The 16,048-nt window shown below is 28.5% G+C and overlaps 1 protein-coding gene across 2 annotated transcripts in view; it reads left to right on the forward strand.

Moving 5' to 3' along the window:
* Positions 1–13,145, forward strand: part of LOC105254355 — a 312,818-nt gene extending 299,673 nt beyond the window's left edge. For both annotated transcript variants that reach the window (XM_025411870.1, XM_020028472.2), the window contains one exon: positions 12,346–13,145. The gene's annotated coding sequence lies outside the window, so the exon portion shown is untranslated. The remainder of the gene's footprint in view (positions 1–12,345) is intronic.
* The last annotated feature ends 2,903 nt before the right edge of the window (positions 13,146–16,048 follow it).

Here is a 16,048-nt window from a genome sequence, read left to right on the forward strand (position 1 = left end):
GTATCGGTAACGTAAATGCTTTAATAAGAATCTTTTACAGCTTCTTATTTTTTCAAGCTTTTTTTTTTGAATAAATTTTTAAACATAACGTTGATTATTTTTATTATCTACTAAGTATCTAAAAAAAAATACAGAATAAAAAGTTATTGTTAAATAAAAAAATTATGTTGAAATTAATATCTTTATAATTAATTTACTCATATATTTTTTATACAAATAAAAATTAAAAAGCAGATCCTGGGATTTGAGAAATTTCATGTGAAAAATTCCTTGTTAAAGTTTAAAAGATCTTTAGGGATTCTCATTCCTCTGTATATATGTGTGTAGTATATTTTGTATTTTAAATTATTCTATATTTTTTGCTATTGATAATGCCTTTTTATGAAATAAATGATGTAATAATTAATATAAGAAATATTAGAAAGAAATAAAATCAGAAGTATACGAGAGAGATTTTCCTAGCTTTATATTTATTTAATTATATTAGAAAAAATAGTACAGCATTATTTAAATTATAAATTGAAACATTAATAAATTAATCATAGGTTAGATACACACACACACACACACACACACACACACACACACACACACACACACACACACACACACACACACACACACACACACACACACACACACACACACACACACACACACACACACACACACACACACACACACACACACACACACACACACACACACACACACACACACACACACACACACACACACACACACACACACACACACACACACACACACACACACACACACACACACACACACACACACACACACCACACACACACACACACACACACACACACACACACACAACACACACACACACACACACACACACACACACACACACACACACACACACACACACACACACACACACACACACACACACACACACACACACACACACACACACACACACACACACACACACACACACACACACACACACACACACACACACACACACACACACACACACACACACACACACACACACACACACACACACACACACAGAGGGTGTCCCAAAAGTCCCGCACCGATCAAATATTTCATAAACTATGCACTTCAGAAAGAAATGTTTCAGACAAAAGTTGTATGGCTTGAAGGGGGCCATCAGATAGTGGCAATGATTTGACATGGGAGAGTCATTTGAAAGTCACGTGAAGATCACCGTCAATTTCTTAAATGGAACTCCCTATGTTTTATTACGTATTCGTGTAGCTTATCTCGAGAGCTTTCCAAAACACTATAATAAAGTATTTCTTCATTCAGTACTTTTCGAGTTATGAGGCTTGAAATCATTTCTTAATTTTACATAAACCGTAAAATATCTTGTAAAATATTCATTTTTCTTACCTTAATAATTTTATGTACAAAATAATGAGAGGAATCAATTGGTGTAAAGAAAACACATAGTTGTTTTAAAAAAAATATGTAATTGTTACTTGCAAATTACATATTTTTTTCTTAAAAACAACTATGTTTTCTCTTTACACCAATTGATTCCTTTCATTATTTTGTACATAAAAGTATTAAGGTAAGATAATAGAAAAATGAATATTTTACAAGATATTTTACGGTTTATGTAAAATTAAGAAATTATTTCAAGCTTCATAATTCGGAAAGTACGTAATGAAAACTAACTTAATTATAGTGTTTTGGAAAGTTCTCGACGTGAGCTACCAGAATATTTAATAAAAAATAGGGAATTCTATTTAAGAAATTGACGGTGATCTTCACGTGACTTTCAAATGACTCTCTCGTGTCAAATCATTGCCACTATCTGATGGCCCCCTTCAAGCCATACAACTTTTGTCTGAAACATTTCTTTCTAAAGTGCATAATTTATGAAATATTTGACCGGGACTTTTGGGACACTCTGTATATAAAATTTTATAAAATTTGTTAATAAAATTTTTTGTAAGTACAAAAGGAAAAGTACGCTCAAAATAAGATATATTAAGAGTGATAGTGAGATAGATTAATATATAAAAAAGAAATGTGTGTTGTTTATATTGTAATGTCTTAACTTTTTTTATATTTTTGCGATAAAGGAACGGTACAGAACTGTCAATTAGCATGAAACAAGTGCCAATTACTCGCTTCAAATTGCATAAAGCGGATTTAGCATTAAATCCCTCGACGTGTCTACTCCGACTTGCGCTTAAGCTATCAGCTGGATAACTTCCTCGGTTAAAACATTCAGTCTCATGAATGTATGCGTGCGTATGTGTGTGCATGACAAATAAGGGGAAAAATGCTTAAAAGTAATTCCTGTCGAAAATTACAATTAATGGTGATAACTTTTATCCTTCTTTAAACGCGATTAAAATCGTTAATTAAAAACTTATCCAATTTTACGTAAAATGAATAAACAGCCATAAATGTATGAGATATGAAAACTGAAACACGTATACGCACGCATATATAATAAAAATAAATGTATCAAGATCCGGATAGAAAATCTGAAAAAAATTATCGATTTAATAGGTGAGTAGATCATAAATTTCTATTAAACCAAAATTATTGCTCTTTATAGAGCACAATGAGCTCAGTCACTACATTTAATAATTCAATAGTCACTTTCTGCTTTATGCAATAAATTACATGCTTTTATACCGATCCGATAATTCGGCACCGAAATTTTCTCGATCATCGGAAAAAGAACTTTAATGTGAATTAATTCACAAATTAATTCACGTTTGATTAGAGTGTCATTACCTATTCTTCTGTGGCGACTCACGCGACTAACGAATCTATCGTGTTGTGAAATGTCAATAAAATAACGCTTCAGTGCGGCAAATTTTAACCGAATCATATTTTCTTTTGGCTGGCTGCAGTCATTAACAAGCGAATTACTGAATTCGTTACTTTGTACTTACACTTTGTTAATGTAATTTATAACGCCAATTAGAACTTATCAATCAGTCTATGATGCTTCTAAATGTGTCAAGTATTTATTTGATTAATTAATGGAAATTTCCTTTACACTCGTCCCCTTTGACCAGATTTGTTGCGTTAGCAAATACTGTATCCGCAAATACAAGTGTTCCACAAAATGCCAATGATCACATGAAATCCTATTTGTATTAATAATAAAATCTAAAATCTAATGAAAAGAATTGAGAGCTAACAAATCATTAATTAATTAAGTCGGTCACCGAAATGTGACGTATTATATTTTATATTATGCGTAAAAATTTATGTTACGTACGATCAGTGTTTGCTGGTATCTAGATAAAATTATCTAGATAATCATCTAGATAAAGAAATGGATCATCTTTATCTTTAACTAGATGAAGAAATACAAAGTATATTTATCTTTATCTTAGATGAAAAATATATGTCATCTTATCTAAAAATTGTCTAAGATGACGTTTTCATTATGCAAAAAAGTTTTCCAAAAATCTAAAGCAAGCTTCTAAAAATCTATCTAAAATGTCTAAAATATATTTTTTATATTATTATTATTAATATATTATAAATATATTATTATTATATTATTAATATATTATAAATATAATATAAATATATTATAAATATATTATAAATATAAATTAATAAATAAATATTTATCATATCATTTATATACCTTTTTGCTATTATTTAAATATTCTTTAGGAAAAGAGAAAGAATATGTGTTTATTTTAATGTCCCATTTATAATCTGCTCACATTTTTTACAAATATTTATAGTCTTTTAAAATAAACAAAAATATCTAAATAATTATCTAGATTATCGCAATAATTATCTCATCTTTCATCTAGATTAAGTAGAAGCAAAATCATCTTTATCTCATCTAAGATAAATTTACGGATCTTTATCTTTATCTTTATCTAGATAATTTTGAAATTATCTACAGCAAACACTGCGTACGATTATGTCACGTAATATATTTTCCATACTCAAATTCCACGATGTGTAATACAACGAATAGTTACTGCATAGTAATTTTCAATACTAGAACAATATATTGCCCTCTTATGTAACGCATTTGCCTCTTGAATTTATAAAGATTTTACTTCATGACACATCGTTTGTCAATAATAATGACCTAATTGCTGCTTACGGTTCATCGATTATCGAAGTGATTAACCGATTTTATTGGCGCGAGAAGGGAATGGAAGAGAGAAGCCAGCAGGTTATTTGTCAGGAGGTTTCCGGCTTCAAATTAACCGGTGCTCGCTGATAAACGAATTCATCCGTTTAACGAATAAACACGGTGGCTTTCCATGTACATTCAAACGCGCGAATTCTTTTTGCAGCGCTTGGCCGCAATCCAAACAGCCGAGCACCACAAGCGGAGAATCAATAAAACTGAAAAGTGTTCATTGGATTCATTAAGAGCGTACGTACGAGTAAAAAAGTGCACGATTTGAGCGAGAGGGGATATATGACACGCCATATGAATATTAATAATTTAAAATTAGAGTGATAGATGTAATCAAAATAATTATTTATCTATTTTTTATTGAGTTTAATAACCAAAATGAAACAATATAAATTGTTAAATTATTTTAACAAATAAAACTACATGTACACATTATGTCTATTCGATGCGGCATTATTGTATTAAATATAACAAAGATGTTATTTCAATTAAAAGTATTATTTTTGCATATATAACGTAATAATTGCATTAAAAATATTTATATATTTTTCTCTTAAATATATGTTTTTATAGATCCTACAAAACACATTTCATTTTTATTTTTTTTCACAAATTTTATTATATCAAAAATTTATTTTAATTATATTTCATTATGTATTACAATAGTTTTTTTAAATTAAAAATAAGGTATTAAAAAAGTATAATCTTTTCACGCGTGCGCATGCACATACACTCATATATATGACATATGATTTTTTATTTAATTAGTTTAAAATATTAATTATAAGAAAAATAATTAATTTTTTTAATTTTACGATTATTCCTTGAATTACTATAGAAATCTCAGAATTAAAAAAAGATACTGTCTTTCGTTAAAATTGGATATCGTTTTCGTAAAATTGGAATTCGTATAAAATTGGATATCGAATATTAAAACATTTTATTAATTTACAATTGTGTGGGTGCATTGGTTTTAATAATATTAATACCTTTTCCACGAATATTTATGTTCACAGAAATTAAAAAGAATATTCTCTTTATTGGGATTAAAGTAAGGAGCCAATTCAAGATATTGGTTATATATTTAACGAAAAAAAATTCATCGACATATATCGTTCTATTGTTTTGCTTGACAGAAAGAAAAGAGAAACGCGAAAGAGTAAAAATATGCGATAGATACTCGATATCCACGTTTATCTGCATATACGCACGTTGACAAATCCCTGACGTTGTTCGTTTGAACTATCTGTCAGTTGAAAATAAGATAAAAAATGTCAAGCGCTTTCATAGATGCATACCCGCTTAAAAAGTAACTCGATTTTTATGCTTGCGTTATTAGATAAGAAGGAATATGTTGTACTATTGTTAACGGGAAACTGTTTCTGATTTCTCCAAAGTGTTTTAACAACTTATGATATTGATTGCACAGCTAATTCCTTATAATGTTATTAAAATTTTAAAAATTACTTTCCTAAACTTAAATTACATCTTAAATCAAATTACATCTACATACATTTTACTTCGCATTTTTCACACATCTTTTACATTCGAAAAAAAATTTTAATATAAAACGATTTCTATGATTTCTATTAAGAGTCGCAATGTTACAAAAATTCAAGTTATCTTTGTAAAAAAATCAAAAAAATATCGTTTTGTAATATGCTGAAACATTGATTACAATTATAAATAATTGATGAATTTTATATTGATTTTTTGTCAGTTTATAGGGAAAAAATTCGCAATAGCTTTTTCGCTGACAATTTGACAATTTGACAATTATAGTCTTTTTTGTGTGGCAGTTGTATATTTAATAACTTTTTTAATATTTCATACTTTTTTTTATATCTAATAATTTTTTTTTATAACTAACTAATCAATAATTGTATCGCAGCTGTTATTCATTGACTCTTTTCAATAAAACGCTAATAAATTTATAATCAACTATGCAGCTAATTTATATGCTTGTTGATTATCTCTTTTAGTTCATAACAGCAACTGCAATTTTTGCAGATATATGGAATATACTGTACTGTGCTGGCTGTATATTTTCTGATGACTGTACATGTACATATGTACATATTTTGTTAAATACAAATATCCGAGATTTCTCGAAAACCACATATGTCCTTTACAAATTCATATCATTTCTAATCATATGTATACCGGGAATCTGACAAGATCAGTTGATGCAACTTCTTTTTTATTGACATTTGAGTTTTTTGACGACATCTTAACGCGCTTCCAATTAAATATTTATTAAAATAAAATTTACAAGAAATAAATTGAGAAACATACTATTACCAACGTTTTATTAATAACATGTATTCTTTCAAATATATAATTAAAAATGGCTTTATTTTTAATTATTATTAAAGGATTATTATATTCGTGCGTAAGAGAATTTATCAAAGAATATATCAGTAAAGTCGCGGTTTGTGGAACACCCTGTATATGACATTGTTACCAATAATCTCTCACTCCTATTTCCGCTTACATTCACGATGCAGCAAAACGAAATAATATCAATATCCAACAGCGAGCCACAACGTGCTGCTCTTTCGCGCAAACCGCAGGATTTAAATAATATCTATTATACATTGCGCGGACCACGAACTGTTTGTCCTATCCATTGTAATTCAGCGATCAGCATTTCCGCGTGCAAGTCCACCTTTTTTTCTCATTCGCACATGTAATCGAAATTTATTTTTGTTTTATCGGTACCATTTTCTCCAACGCGAAGGGACAATGCGGATATATTATTATTTTCACCAGCGGCGCGATGCAGTGGCGTGCGAAAAAATGGTTTCCGCTTTTGCGGATATCGCGGATATACGAGCAACTTATTTTGCGAACGATCTTCGGCGACGCGGAATAACGGGAATGATGCATCGATGAACGACGAAGAATAGAACGCTAAAATTGCCTGTAGAGCATATTAACCCGTTCGATCCCGAATATATATATTATGGCCAGTGTTTGCTGTAGATAATTTCAAAATTATCTAGATAAAGATAAGGATAAAAATCCGTAAATTTATCTTAGATGAGATAAAGATGATTTTGCTTCTACTTAGTCTAGATGAAAGATGAGATAATTATTGCGATAATCTAGATAATTATCTAGATATTTTTGTTTATTTTATAAAACTATAAATATTTGTAAAAAATGTGACGCAGATTATAAATGGGATATTAAAATCATAAACACATATTTTTTCTCTTTTCCTAAAGAATATTTAAATAATAACAAAAAGGTATATAAACGATATGATAAATATTTATTTATTAATTTATATTTATAACATATTTATAATATATTAATAATATAATAATCAATGTGTAACAATACATATATCATTTTTATAAAATATACATTAATGCATTGCACAAATTTAAGTAAAACAAGTACAAGTAAGTAAATTTAAATAAATGAAAAGAATGAAAAAGACTCGACGGCGTTCTTTTCTCATTTTAAGTTATTTTTAAGTTTTAAGTTTCTCAAAAATTTTAGATATTTTAGATAGATTTTTAGAAGCTTGCCTGGAAAACTCTTTTGCATAATGAAAACATCATCTTACACAATTTTTAAATAAGATGACATATATTTTTTATCTAAGATAAAGATAAATATACTTTGTATTTCTTCATCTAGTTAAAGATAAAGATGATCTATTTCTTTATCTAGATACCAGCAAACACTGATTATCGCCCACATTAAAAATAAAGCTTCTCTAGCCTTCTTCTTCACGATAACATCATATTTTAATAATATTTAAATGGGAGCAATTATTAACAACGAAATTTGAATCATTAAAAATAAAGTTATATTAATTCCTACATTTCTCCCCAATCGGATAAATATTTTAAATTCTTCAGTATAAATTTGGAAATTATATCAATGAAATAACGCACCTAAATAAAGCTATGTTATTGCATTTTTTACAAATTTCTTAACTGATAATCAGATAGTTTTATTTATATGTGTTATTTTTCTCCTGGATTTACACATTTCACACATTGTTAATTATGTATCTTATATGTTATTTATTACAAAAATTATTTTCTGCAAAGCAGATATATTATTGATGTTAAACAATAAATTATTATAGAAATACACTCAGATAAATAAATTTAATACCATCATACATCGCCTTAAATAAGTGATCAATAACTGTGGCTTGCGATGATTAGGATTAATGATGTATTTGTTTATTACAGATATACTATTACGGTATACTGCAGCATAATTATCGGACAATTACAATATAGGATAATATACGATGTGTTTCTCTATCTGCATGTCTCTCTAACACATTCATTAACTATCAATCAAAATTAATATACAATGATATTGATAAATTACTAAGTTATAAATTACAAATATTTATAATGTCGGCCGATAATATTGTATTATATATATATTTATATACATACTTAAATAATAATAACGTACTAAATCTCGAAACTTATTCGTAACAGTGTCATACAAGTATAATGTATTCTAAATATTCAGTGCAATATTTAATACATTTAAATTAATAAATAATTCACATATAATGGAGTAAACTTTTGTTAGTAAACTTGTTCTCAATATGAATATTATTAACTTGTGTCAATATTGAAATAAGATATTATGCGATTTTTCACAATTAAACTTTAGATTTAAGACTTATTGCAACTCACAACAGTTATTTTATCAATATATCGATAAAATACTATAACATTATATATAAAATTTAATTTTATTATAAAAACGAATTAAAATAGCTCAAACTTTTTGTGCTTACAGCATTAATGAATAATATAGAATTAATATATTTATATTTTTTATAAAAAAGGTTTAAAAGAAAGAGAAGATTTAATATATAATAAGATTTTCGTCAATTTTGAGTAAAATTTTTTTAAAATAAAAATATTTTTTCTCAGATTACTTTAGAACTTGAAACAAAATCTTGATTTGATTTTTAAATTAATCAAATAATTGCGATATTATTAAGAAATATGTATACAGAACTCTTGTTTTGACAATCATTTTTAATACAAATAATAAATTACACAGGCCTGCGACATTTTTTTTAAAAGATGCAATAGTGATTTCCGACGTAATTTTATGAGCTGAATTCGAATCTGGCCGCCGAATTTGCGTAGCACGTCACGTTTTTGAGTAATTTGTAATTGAATGGCCCAAAAATCGCTATTTTGGCCAATTTCATGAATTTATTGCGAGGAAACCAAATTTTTTAAAATATTTCTTTCAATAGCATCGTATAATACTCACTTTCGCCTTTCAAATTCACTTTCGGTTACTGCTGCACGTTTTTTTTTCGCTGACAATGAGATATATAAGTATGACGTTGCAAGAAAATTTACGTTAAAGAAAATTTATATAGACATCAATATGGTAGATCCATGATCTTGAAATTTGAAAAGACTGACATATGTCAGGTTTGGTTGGCCAAAAAAATATTGTAAAGAAATGTCTAATACAGTTGTTACACATTTTGATAAATTTTTCTAAACTTTATGCCTTTTTATTGTGATTCTATTCGCCATATTGGATGCGCCATTTTTAATTTCAAAAGGTGACAGAAGGTATTTAAAAATGTATATTTTTACCCTAATTTTGATTCGTAGTGAGATAAAGAGGTGCACGGTTGATTTAGAATGGCTTATTAAATCCCTATGTATGACCAGTTTTATATCTGAGCGAAAAAACATCGTGCGGCGGTAATCGAAAGTGGATTCGAAAGATGAAAGTGAGTACTATACGATGCTATTGACAGAAATATTTCAAAAAATTTGGTTTACTCACAATAAATTCATGAAATTGGCCAAGATAGCGATTTTTGGGCTATTCAACTACAAATAACTCAAAAACCTGACGTGCTACGCAAATTCGGCGGCCAGATTCGGATTCAGCACACAAAATTACGTCAAAAATCACTATTGCATCTTAAAAACAAATTTCGACCCCCTTTTTTGCAGGCCTGTGTTATTATATTGAAATATGCACATAATTATCACATCAATTATCTTGTTTAAAGTGAAGCAAAAAAAGTGAAGCTTTTGAATTAAGTCAAAGAGATATATGAATACCTACTATTATACAAGACTTTCTCCTCCAATGGAAGAAGATGATCATAAATATAAGGATTAATAAGATTTATTAATCAAAGCATCAGTTTACTATCGAAGCTGCGCAAATGATTTTATCGTGATGCATACGTATAAGCAATGAATTGCGATCAACGCGGAATCGTGCTCAACATACTCGGTAATCGCGCATGGATTAACGCGATACGCGGCTTCCAAGCCCTGTAAAATGAATAATTAATATATTCAAATGAAACGCACTTAAACTCTATACAGCCACTCATCCGCCACCATCCTTCCACCATCCTAATATGTAATTCTCATCCACAACGTGAGTGAATGTACACACACCTCCTCACGCGCATTACCATCGATCGTGTAAACAGCAGTCTTTGCGACCGAATCCCCGGAAGGGAATGGATAAGGGAAGTAATCTTTTCTGTAAGTCAAATGCGCCGAGCAAGACGATGATAATACAAGCCTTTTTTTCTCCGGAAGCGTTTGCACGATTTTTCTCGGGGAAGCAAATGATTGCGCAGCAAGATAGGCAAAGATGGAGTAAGACAATACACGATGTAAGATAATGTTTCTTTGTTCAAACACGTTATACACATTATTCAAATATTATATGTTTTTATAAGAGAAAAAGAAACAGAAAAAGAGAAAGAGTTTTTTTGAATCTTTTGAATAAGTCTTTATTTTCTCTTAACAAAGATGTCGATATTTTATCAACAATCTTTATGCTATATGTATTTGAAATTAATTTTGTGAGGCTTAAGTTTTGTAGGCACAAGTAATTGTAGAAAAAAATAGAATTGCATTTTATAGTTTTATACAATGTTTATTAAAAAATCGTTTATTAAAATAACATAAAATTATTTAATTAAAATAATATAAAATAATTAATTAAAATAATATAAAAAACAAGATAAAAAATAGTCTTGCGTTGAATTCCGATAACAAAATAATAATTCGACACACATTCAAAAGAAAATTTGCCATTAAAATAATAAATGAGACTGGATATTCTTAAATATCTAATAAAGTCACGCGAAACACATTTTTTATGTAATTCTAGGAAAAGCGAGTTCCATGACACTTTTATATCTGTCCCATAGTCTGTAACAATCTCTTTGTAATTTTTCTAATGTAATTAATAAATGCAAATGCATGACAAGAAATTTCGCAATTATATATTCAGAATGTTTTTTCAAAATATTTCTTATTATTTAAAAAGGAGCAGTGTTTGCTGATATCTAGATAAAATTATCTAGATAATCATCTAGATAAAGAAATGGATAATCTTTATCTTTAACTAGATGAAGAAGTACAAAGTATCTTTATCTTTATCTTAGATAAAAAATATATGTCATCTTATTTAAAAATTGTCTAAGATGACGTTTTCATTATGCAAAAAAGTTTTCCAAAAATCTAAAGCAAGCTTCTAAAAATCTATCTAAAATATCTAAAATATATTTTTTATATTATTATTACTAATATTTTATAAATATATTATTATTATATTATTAATATATTATAAATATATTATAAATATATTTATAATATAAAAATATATTATAAATATATTTATAATATAAAAATATATTATAAATATAAATTAATAAATAAATATTTATCATATCATTTATATACCTTTTTGCTATTATTTAAATATTCTTTAGGAAAAGAGAAAGAATATGTGTTTATGATTTTAATATTCCATTTATAATCTCACATTTTTTACAAATTATTTATAGTCTTCTAAAATAAACAAAAATATCTAGATAATTATCTAGATTATCGCAATAATTATCTCATCTTTCATCTAGATTAAGTAGAAGCAAAATCATCTTTATCTCATCTAAAATTAATTTACGGATTTTTATCCTTATCTTTATCTAGATAATTTTGAAATTATCTACAGCAAACACTGAAAAGGAGTATACGCCTTTATTAAATGTATTATTACGAAACAATAATTGTTAAATAAATATTAATAACGAAATAAATATAGATATTGATTTTTTTATTATAGATTGTTTTTTTTTTACTTTGCAGAATATGTCAACATGATAAAATATGCAAACATCGTATTTTCTTTTACAGATCATTTCATCCGGTGTCTGGATTTCTGTTCCGGATGCATTTGCACGTCGCAACGGATGCGGACAGGCAGATGCCACGTGCACAGATGCAACGATGCAGCTCAGTGCAATGATGCGGCGGATTGTGTACTCATCGTCCGGATTACACATCATCACCTCGATCGGTGGTGAATCGATGCAAATAAAATCGCATCGCACGATCCGATCTCGTCTCGATGTGATCGCATAGTATCATATGATACCTCGTAACGATTTACAATGCACGGCGCATGTCTCCGCGAATATGAAATCTCGAGGAACTCGAGCATCGGAAATTCATGCTATAATGATTCCAAAAGGAATCAAAGTAGTGGATAAAAATCATAGCAGGAATCCTCAACAATTTCGAGGAGATAGTGGACGGAAGATTCTTCATTGAGGTAAAAATTTATTAAAAGTGGGCCACATGTATAGTTTGTTAAGTTACTTTCGTTGAGATAAGTTGTGAAATATCGAAGACTTGAACATTTTTTGCTCATCATTGTCTGATGGTGAGGAAAATCCGCGTGTCGATAAGACCAGACGGAGGTGCTGTGATGGCGGAGCCAATGACAGGTTATAACATAGTATCCTTCAGAACTTTATCTACGAGGAAATGCCCTTCTTTTGACGCAAATTCTTATTTTCTTAAATACTTGACGTAACAGCGAGATGAATTTGTTTACAATATTCTTCGTAAACAAAAAGTAAATACAACTACTATTATTAAGAGCGATAAAGATTTATGGTTTATTGCAGGATCGATTATTACAAAATATTAAGTATTTGTAAAGCGTCTTTAACTAATGTATGATAAATATGATTTTTTAGTAAATTATTAAGATATTTTCATTATATTTACAATAGAATATCTCAAAATGTACTGTGCCTTTCAATTGAATTCTAATAATTTGGATTTATTACAATTAATTCGAAATTATGTTATAAACTTCATCTACATTGTTTTGAGAAAATGTTTATCAGATATTTACTAGTTTACAGATTTTATATATGTATATCATTAAGTTTTATTGCATTTTAAGCATTATTTGAGAAAGTAAAAGACATCAATTAATGGTAAAATGATATTGAATATTAATAAATATCGCGAAATTCGGCACGCTTTGCCACTACAGAAGAGTTCTATATTTAACCAATTCAACGCAATATAAAGTACGACGTAGAAAATAATTAACAGCAAACAATAAACCATTATCAATCAAATTATATCGTCCAATTCACTTAAACCGATGGGGTTATTATCAGCCTGCTTTTTAATTTTCAAAAACAAAGGAAGGAAATTTAAATATATTCTGATATATATGGAAATTCGAAAAGAAAAAAAATAATAAACAAAAAATGTCTATATTAATCACTTCTTCTATTTTGTGCCATAAATTTTGTGTACAAGAGAATTGCAATTCGAAAAGAAAAAAATAATGAACAAAAAAATGTCTATATTAATCACTTCTTCTATTTTGTGCCATAAATTTTGTGTACAAAAGAATTGCAGTGTCTTTCTTCAATTATTAATTAGCATATATTTATTTTACATCAACATCAACCTTCCAACAATTTTAGATAAAATTATATACGTATAAACGTGTGTGTGTGTGTTTTTTTTCTTTTACACAAGCATACTTTCCTTGTGAAGAAGGTAAAAATTTTAATGCATGTAAAAAAATCTGTTGACGCTTTTCATATTTCAAATGATAACTTTCAAGCACAACGATATTTGTTTTTCTTATGTGTGCGTGTTAATTTTATTTTTTATTTTATGATGCTTTTATTTTTAATTAAGCTTCCAGTGCGCTTTACCCCTGAAGGAATATATTTTAACTATAAAAAATTTATGTAATACATACAAAGAGGATTAATTATTTAATGTTTGCACGATCCTTTGATCATTAAGGCTCACATGATTGCTCTTTGAAAAATAGAGAAGAACTTTATGTCGCGTCTCAAATATCGGAAGTAAACACAGTGACGCAACGATCGGTTTACTCAGGCATAGTAATCATCACGCGTCGTTGAATAATTGAGAAGGACCTTCAAACGCGTTGTGCGAAACGACGAAAAGACGTTTCCCTCTATCGTCCCTTTTTCCTCTTTCTATCTCTCTCTTTCTCCCTTACTCCACCTCGCAATTTTATTCCGCGGAACTCCTTTTAGAGGTGCTTCTACACTCAAAATAGGACCGTGAATTATTTGTGCGCCATTTGCCGCACCACGCTAAAACGAAGCAAAAGAGGATAGAAAGAAGCATGGAAGAGAAGCCAGATGAGTTGCATATACACGTAGAAGAACGTAAGCGAAACTAACGAACATGCCGCACGATCTTATGCTCGACCGAATAAAGTTGCAGAACCTTATTATAACTTTCAAGCAATAGATCGAGTCCGAGAAACGATGCCGAAAAGACGGGCAGATGTAACTGTATAGGGTGTTCTGAAAGTACACAGTGCTATCTGAGATTTAATGTTCGCGACCTACGTGAGAGTATAATATACGTAAAGATTATTAAAGAAGATAAATCATTTAATTGAGCACGAAAAATATAATATGTGAATTTATAATTTCAATTTGATTCAATATTGAAATGCGTACTATGTCACAGATAATTGTATTTAATTTTATTATTTTTTAACAAATTGTTTACAAAACAAACTCATTATTTTCAATAAAATTTATAACAATTGAGAATAATTTAAACAAAAATTAAAATTAAAAATTAACAAATTAAAAATGCTACATTACGAATTATTTACATTCATTATTTATACAGGGTGTCCCCTAAAGTCTGGGATCGGTCGAATATTTCATAAACTATGCACTTTAGAAAGAAATGTTTCAGACAAAAGTTATATGGCTTGAAGAGGGCCATCAGATAGTGGCAATGATTTGACCTTGGAGAGTCATTTGAAGGTGACGTAAAGATCACCTTCAATTTCTTAAATGGAACCCCCTACTTTTTATTACATATTCGTGTAGCTTATCTCGAGAGCTTTCCAAAACACTTTAATTAAATATTTCTTCATTGAGTACTTTTCGAGTTATAAGGCTTGAAATTATTTCTTAATTTTGCATAAATCATAAAATATCTAGTAAAATATTCATTTTTCGATTATATTACCTTAATACTTTTATACAAAATAATGAGAGGAATCAATTGGTGTAAAGAAAACACATAATTGTTTTAAAAAATATATATATAATTGTTAATTGCAAATTACATATTTTTTTCTTAAAAACAACTATGTTTTTTCTTTACACCAATTGATTCCTCTCATTATTTTGTACATAAAAGTATTAAGGTAAGATAATCGAAAAATGAATACTTTACAAGATATTTTACTGTTTATGTAAAATTAAGAAATGATTTCAAGCCTCATAATTCGAAAAATACTTAATGAAAACTAACTTAATTATAGTGTTTTGGAAAGCTCTCGACATGAACTACCAGAATATTTAATAAAAAATAGGGAGTTCCATTTAAGAAATTGACGGTGATCTTCACGTGATTTTCAAATGACTCTCCCATATCAAATCATTACCATCATCTGATGGCTCCCTTCAATGTTTTATACAACTTTTGTCTGAAATATTTCTTTCTAAAGTGCATAGTTTATGAAATATTCGACCGGTCCGGGACTTTTGGGACACCCTGTATAATATTACATTAAAAT

Source organism: Camponotus floridanus, unplaced genomic scaffold (assembly GCF_003227725.1).
Source record: "Camponotus floridanus strain SB8 unplaced genomic scaffold, Cflo_v7.5 scaffold44, whole genome shotgun sequence".
In the NCBI taxonomy this organism is placed as follows: Eukaryota; Metazoa; Arthropoda; class Insecta; order Hymenoptera; family Formicidae; genus Camponotus; species Camponotus floridanus.